Source organism: Dendrobates tinctorius, unplaced genomic scaffold (genome assembly GCF_039654945.1).
Source record: "Dendrobates tinctorius isolate UK_male_01 unplaced genomic scaffold, ASM3965494v1 ptg000211l, whole genome shotgun sequence".
In the NCBI taxonomy this organism is placed as follows: domain Eukaryota; kingdom Metazoa; phylum Chordata; class Amphibia; order Anura; family Dendrobatidae; genus Dendrobates; species Dendrobates tinctorius.
In genome coordinates this window covers 11,657,501-11,665,562 of record NW_027361878.1, presented here as the reverse complement: position 1 = coordinate 11,665,562, position 8,062 = coordinate 11,657,501, and positions in this window count along the sequence as shown.

The following is an 8,062-nucleotide window of genomic DNA, read 5'->3' as shown; positions in this document are numbered from 1 at the left end:
CACACAGCAGGGGATCAGCTGACGTTACCGAACCCCACTTACACATGAGCGAGTGTTTTGTCTGTGCGGACAGCACTTCTGAGCAACAACGGGCGTTGCTGTAGCCCAGGAAATAAAGTTCAGGTCATAGAAACATGAACACAACAGGAGACCTGGATTCTGTTGCCAGCCAATTATTTATTCTGGAAGAGGACTGGCAAATTCAGGTGAGATCCAGGCCTTGTTCATTTTCACAAAAGTAAGCCGGTCAACATTATCGGCGGATAGTTGCGTGCGACGGTCTGTTACCACACCACCTGCAGCACTAAAGACACGTTCCGATAATACACTGGCAGCAGGGAAAGCCAGCACCTCCAATGCATACTGGCTAAGCTCTGGCCATGTATCCAGCTTAGAGACCCAATACTTGAACGGGGAAGAGCCGTCTGGGAGAACACTAACAGGGCACGACAAGTAGTCTGTCACCATCTGACGGAAACGTTGCCTCCTGCTGACTGGAGCCGTCTGTGATGGTGTAGCCGTTTGTGGCGGTCCTACAAAACTTTTCCACATTTGGGCCATACTGGCCTTGCCTTGTCCTGCGGCACTGCCTCTGCTACCTCTTTGTGCAGAGCTTCCTCCACTGCCTCTACCCACATGGCTGGTTTGAAAAGCACTACCAGCAACACTTGTGGGGGGAATGGAGAACATGATGGCCTGCACAAGTGTTTCTTGGTACTCCCGCATTTTTCGCTCCCGGTTCAACTGTGGTATGAGGCTTTGTAAGTTGTCCCGGTAGCGAGGATCTAGGAGGGTGTACACCCAATAATCAGCCGTGTGGAGAATGTTGGCGATGCGGCGGTCATTTAACAAGCACTGCAGCATGAAATCAACCATGTGCTGCAGACTGCCAACTGGACCGGAAACGCTGTCCCCAGCTTGAGGCAGCATCTCTGCCTGCTCAGCATCACCCCACCCTCGCTGTACACACTGACTACTAGAGCCTTGTGTACCTCCCTCCTCTGGAGAGATATGTTCCTCCTCCTCCATTGACTCCTCGTGATCCTCCTCACTAAGTGTCCCCTGCCTGGGCCTTTGTGTGGAAGCACGTTGCGCAGACTTGCCAGAAGCAGATGGCATTTCTGACTGCTCATCCTCGACCTCTTCAAAAACCTCCTCACTTAGTGCTTGTAAGGTTTTTTGAAGCAGACAGATGAGGGGGACAGTCATGCTGATTAGTGCATCATCTGCACTGGCCATCCGCGTGGAGTCATCGAAGGCACGCAAAACTTGGCAGATGTCCCTCATAGTGGCCCACTCAGTGGTGGTGAAGTGTGTCCGGCGCACAGTGCGACTTGTTTGCGCCTGATGCAGCTGGTACTCCATTACTGCTGCCTGCTGCTCACACAACCGCTCCAACATATGTAACGTTGAATTCCACCTGGTGGGGACGTCACATATGATGCGATGTTCTGGCAGGCGGAATCGGCGTTGCAGAGATGCAATGCGCGATCTTGCCATGCTGGAACGCCGCAAGTGAGCACACTCTAGTCTAGGCGAACCTTGTGCAGCAATGCATCAAGATCCGGATAGTCCCTCAGAAAGCTCTGCACGACCAAATTGAGCACGTGTGCCAGACATGGTATGTGAGTGAGGTTGCCTAGGCCCAGAGCTTCCACTAGATTTCGGCCATTGTCACTCACTACCAAACCTGGCTGGAGATTCGCTGGCACAAACCACACATCGCTCTCCTGCTTGATGGCATTCCAGAGCTCCTGTGCTGTGTGGCTCCGATTCCCCAAAGAAATTAACTTAAGGACGGCCTGTTGACGTATGGCCACACCTGTGTTCATATCTGGCCTAACAGGCTCACGCAGTGCTGATTCCGAGGAACTAGAGTAGGAGGAGGACTCAATATGTACAGACTGCATTCCTGCAATCCTTGGAGTTGGCAGAATACGTACAGAGCCACTCTCCAGATCTGTACCCGGCTCCACAACATTGACCCAATGGGCAGTGAGGGAAAGGTATCGTCCCTGTCCATGGCTACTGGTCCACGCATCGGTGGTCAGGTGGACCTTGCTACTGACGGCATTTAGTAGCGCATTTTTAATTTTTCCCTCCACATGCTTTTGCAGGGCAGGGACAGCTTGCCTGCTGAAATAAAAGTGGCTGGGCACATTGTATTGTGGAACTGCCAATGACATAAAGTTTCGGAAGGTGTCAGTCTCCACCAGCCTGAATGACAGCATCTCAAGGGCCAGTAGTTTGGCAATGCCGGCATTCAGAGCCAGTGCTCGGGGATGGTTTGCCGAGTATGGCCGCTTTTTCTCCCATGCCTGTGCTACCGATTGCTGGTGAGTGGCCTGGGAGTGTGCTGATGACTGCAAACGTGGTTCAGTGGGTGGAATTTCACTGGGTCTCTGGACAACAGTGGCAGTGGTTCTTCCATGGCGTTCCAGTGAGGAAGCCGAACCAGCTGTGTGTGAGCTGGAGGAAGAGGCCCCAACATGAGCTGAAAAGGTGGTAGGTGCTGCTGAAGGTTGGCCTACATCTTCAGTGTGTCTGTGTAACTCCACCTCGTGCTTGGTACGCACGTTTCCACATATTTGTGGTATTGAGGTTGGTCACATTTTTCCCTCGTTTCACTTTCTGATGACACAGCTTGCATTTGACAAAGCAAATGTCATCTGCAACTGTGTCAAAAAAAGACCACGCACTGCAAGTCCTGGGAGCGCCCGTTTTGTGTTTTGGAAGAGGATTGCTCCTCACGGGTGCCAAAGTGGAGGCTACAGGCAACCAAGTCTGCCCCCGCCCTCTCCCTCCTCCTTTGGCCGTTCGGGGAATCTCTTCCTCAGAGCTGCTCCCACCACCTTCCTGTGGCTGACGCCATGATGGGTCAAGGACCTCATCATCTCCACTCCCTTCTTCAAGCACCGGCTGGTCCTGGGTTGTCTCGCCAGCACCGTACGCACCAGAAATTGGCAACTGAGTCTCATCATCATCTGATGCATACTGAGGTGTGCTGACCATAGGCACTGGCCCACCCGCCTCTTCAGATTCAGAGGGACAAAGCAGTTGCGCATCACTGCATACTCCCTCTTCTTCACGCTCTAGAATGCTGCTTGGCTGGCCACCTCTTTCCAAGCCAACAGATTCTGAGAACAGAAGTAAAGATTGAGATGGCTCCTGTCCAGGGCTCTCAGACTGCCTGGGCAATTTGGCAGGTGGTGAAGAGACAGATGGTTGCTCTTCAGTGCTCTGGCCTTGGGAGGATGCGGAAGTCATTGAAGTGGATGCGTTAGCTGCCATCCATCCGACAACGGCTTCAATTTGTTCGTCACGCAGCAGTGGGGTACGGCGAGGTCCTACAAAGCTGCGCATGAAGGACTGTTGCCTGGTAAAAGTGGGGGATGCCGGGTCACTGGTGGCCGCAGCAGATACCGAATCCCCATGTCCTCTCCCTGCTGAATCCCCCTGTCCTCTCCCTGCTGAAACTCCACGGCCACGACCACGTGCCTTACTCCCTGCCTTCTTCATCTTGGTAGACTGATAAAGATAGGCAGAAAAGTAAAAAAGGGGTGGCTTAGTGTTCTTATTCCTGATCACCTGCTAACCAGTATAAGAAACACTAATTTGGCTAAGAGTGTGTGTACTACACTTTAATATGATCTAATGTGGCCTAGACAACTGTAAAGTGGAGTGTTTGGTGAACTTTATTTCCTTTTTTTTGGGTGGGGGGAAAGGAAAGGATGTGACCAAAGTTTGAAAGCTATAGTATCACAAACTTTTTGGAGCGATTACAATGCAGGAAGCTAACCTACAATGCAATTGATGAGGCTCCAAAAAATAGGGTGATACTAGCCTGGCTGGCCCTGAAGGGAACAAGCCAGCAAAAAGGCTCCTCTATCTAATCCTATATAGTGTTTGCAACCAACCAATGACAATGGATGCGGTTGGAAGCACACTAATATAGGAGCAAAAATCTGGCTAAATTAGCTGCAAAAAAAGGACTATGTATGAGGCAATGACGCACGCTGAGCGGACTACAGCTAGCGGTGGCTGTAGAACACACTGCAACGTGAGCTGCACTCACACACAGAGAGACCTATCAGACAGCCAAAAACAGTGCAGAGAAATGGGCTATAGCACTGAAAGGCTGCTGAAAGGCTCCGCTGTCCACTCCTTTAGTGTTTGCAACCAACGTATATGGATACGTATGGAAGCACACTATACAGGAGAAAAAAAAAGCAGCAATAAAAGAAAAATGTGTATGAGGCAGAGACACACGCTGGGCGGCCTACAAGCAGACGTGCCTGCAGGACACACTACACAGCGTGGGTCTGCACTCACACAGCCCTTGCAGACAGCTGTGAAAACAGCGCTGCTAGGGAAAAGCAAGCTACAGTGGTGGTTTATGTAGCCTGGGTTAAGCACTATATGTTTTGTGGAATCGCTATTTCTAACTGTCCCTCACAGTCTTCAACAGCAGCCTGTCCCTAACTGAATTCACAGCAGAGTGACCAGAAATGGCGGCTGCAGCGCTTTTTATAGTGCATCATGACATCATTTCAGCAGCCAATCACAGCCATGCCAGTAGTTAACATGCCTACATGCCTAACAGGATGTGCCCACACTTCTGAGGATCCCCATTGACTGAATCAAATCGAGCGGGCTCCTAGCATTATGGGAACTTCCGATTCCGGTATTCGATATGAAAAAAGTATCGGAACTAAGTATCGGAATTCCGATACTGCTAATATCGGCCGATACCCGATACTTGCGATATCGGAATGCTCAACACTACTTATTTGGCATGGCTGCATCTGTAAAAAGCATGGTCTCTCAAAATCTAAATCAGAATAAAATTGAATTTTTTCCATCCCTACAAGTATTCAATAAAAAGTGATCAAAATGTTGTATCTACCCCTAATTGGTACCATTATAAAAAAATAATAAAAGCCCAACAAGGCTCAGTTGATGGAATGATATGTCTGCTGTCACAAACTATTAGGCTGCGTTCACACATCGCGGTTTTTTTGTTTTCGCGGAGGTTTTAAACGCGCGATTTTGCCGCGAAAAATAAGCATTCTATGCAATCCTAAGTTATTCCGCAATGCTGTGCTAAAGCTGCGGTTTGTCCAGCAGAATCGCTTCGCGGTAAAAAACGCAGCATGCTCATTAATTTTGGGAATCGCGGCGATCCTGCCCACATAGGATTGCATTGTTCTGCTTACTTCCCGCATGTGGCTGTGCCCACCGTGCGAAAAGTAAGCAGAACATTTGCGGATGGTACCCATGGTCCGGAGGAGAGGAGACTGTCCTCCGGGCTGTGGGTACCATATCCCTGTAAAAAATAGAATTCAAATAAAAAACATTGTTATTCTTACCTTCCGGCGTCCCGCGCAGCCTTCCTGCCTCTCTGCACGCTCCCGGCATCTTATGGTCCCAGTCAGCGTCGGACTGGAACACCTTGGGCCCACCAGAGAAAATCATTCTTGGGGCCCACTATGTAGCTGCATAGAGTTAAATACCAGACCACCAATTATGCGGTAAAACACGCTAATATCCGGGTATAATATAAGGTTGTACATGTCTTAATTATGTAGCAGGAGTTGGGGTAGCCCCCTGATAGAATATAAAGCAGCCCCCTCACATAGTATAATGCAGCCATCTCATAGAATATAATGCAGCCATCTCATAGAATATAATACTGCCCCCCTCATAGGGTATAATACTGCCCCCCTCATAGGGAATAATGCACCCCCTCATAGGGTATAATGCACCCCCTCATAGGGTATAATACTGCCCCCCTCATAGGGTATAATACTGCCCCCCTCATAGGGAATAATACTGCCCCCCTCATAGGGAATAATGCACCCCCTCATAGGGAATAATGCTGCCCCCTCATAGGGTATAATACTGCCCCCCTCATAGGGAATAATGCACCCCCTCATAGGGTATAATACTGCCCCCCTCATAGGGTATAATACTGCCCCCCTCATAGGGTATAATACTGCCCCCCTCATAGGTCATAGGGTATAATGCACCCCCTCATAGGGAATAATGCACCCCCTCATAGGGAATAATGCTGCCCCCTCATAGGGTATAATACTGCCCCCCTCATAGGGTATAATACTGCCCCCCTCATAGGGTATAATACTGCCCCCCTCATAGGGAATAATGCTGCCCTCCTCATAGGGTATAATGCTGCCCCCTCATAGGGTATAATACTGCCCCCCTCATAGGGTATAATACTGCCCCCCTCATAGGGTATAATACTGCCCCCCTCATAGGGAATAATGCTGCCCTCCTCATAGGGTATAATGCTGCCCCCTCATAGGGTATAATGCACCCCGTCATAGGGAATAATGCTGCCCTCCTCATAGGGTATAATGCTGCCCCCTCATAGGGTATAATACTGCCCCCCTCATAGGGTATAATACTGCCCCCCTCATAGGGTATAATACTGCCCCCCTCATAGGGAATAATGCTGCCCTCCTCATAGGGTATAATGCTGCCCCCTCATAGGGTATAATGCACCCCGTCATAGGGAATAATGCTGCCCTCCTCATAGGGTATAATGCTGCCTCCTCATAGGGTATAATGCTGCCTCCTCATAGGGTATAATGCTGCCCTCCTCATAGGGTATAATGCTGCCTCCTCATAGGGTATAATGCTGCCTCCTCATAGGGTATAATGCTGCCCTCCTCATAGGGTATAATGCTGCCCCCCTCATAGGGTATAATGCTATATAGATATATATAGAGTTAGATAGATATAGATAGAAAGATAGATGTAGAAATAGATAGATATAGAGATAGATAGTAGATAATGGATAGAAAGTAGATAATGGATAGATAGAAAGATTCATAGAGATAGATAGAGATAGATATAAAGATAGATATAGAAAGAAATATAGATAGATCTAGATAGCTATAGATAGAAAGATATAGAGATAGATAGATATATAGATAGAGATAGATAATAGATAGAGATATACAGATATAATAATAATAATATAGACATATATAGATAGATATAGAGATAAATATATATAGATAGATGGATATAAATAAAAATAGATATAGAGATAGATATAGAGATAATAGATATAGAGATAGATAGATATAGAGAGATTAAAAACACACATGTGACATGCACAGTGTGAACAAGTCTGTTGGACCATGTTCACTCCACCCTGACTGAAACACAAACAAACAAAAACATAGAGAGATATAGAGACAAATAGATATATAAAGATAAATATAGAGATAGATATAGAGATAATAGCTAGATATAGAGATATGTATAGAGATAGATAGATATAGAGTTAGAAAGATAGATAGATAGAGATAGCTAGATAGATAGATGGATAGATAGATATAGATAATAGAGATAATAGATAGATATAATAGATATAGAGATAGATATAGAGATGGATAGATCAATAGATAGATAGATAAAGAGAGAGAGATGGAGATAGAGATAGATAATGAGATATAGAGATAGATATAGAGATATAGTGTTAGATAGAAAGATAGATATAGAGATAGATAGATATAGAGATTGATATGGATATAGAGATAACAGATATAGAGATAGATAGATATAGAGATAGATAGATAGATATAGAGATAATATATAGATGGATAGATATAGAGATAATATATAGATAGCTATAGAGAGAGAGATATAGAGATAGATATTGAGAGAAACAGATATAGATATAGAGATAGATATAGAGATAGATAGGTAGATAGATATAGAGATAATAGATAGATATAGAGATAGATAGATATAGATATAAAGATAGAGACAGAGAGAGCGGTAGATAGAGAGAGAGATAGAGATAGAGAGAGATAGATACAGAGATCGATAAATAGATAGAGAGATAGATATAGATAATAGATAGAAATAGATAGATAAAGATAGATAATAAATATAGAGATAACAGATATAGAGATAGAGTAAGATAGAAAGATATAGAGATAGGTAGATATAGATAATAGAGATAGCTAGATAGATAGACATAATAGATAGATATAGATAGATATAGAGATAGATAGAAAGATAGATATAG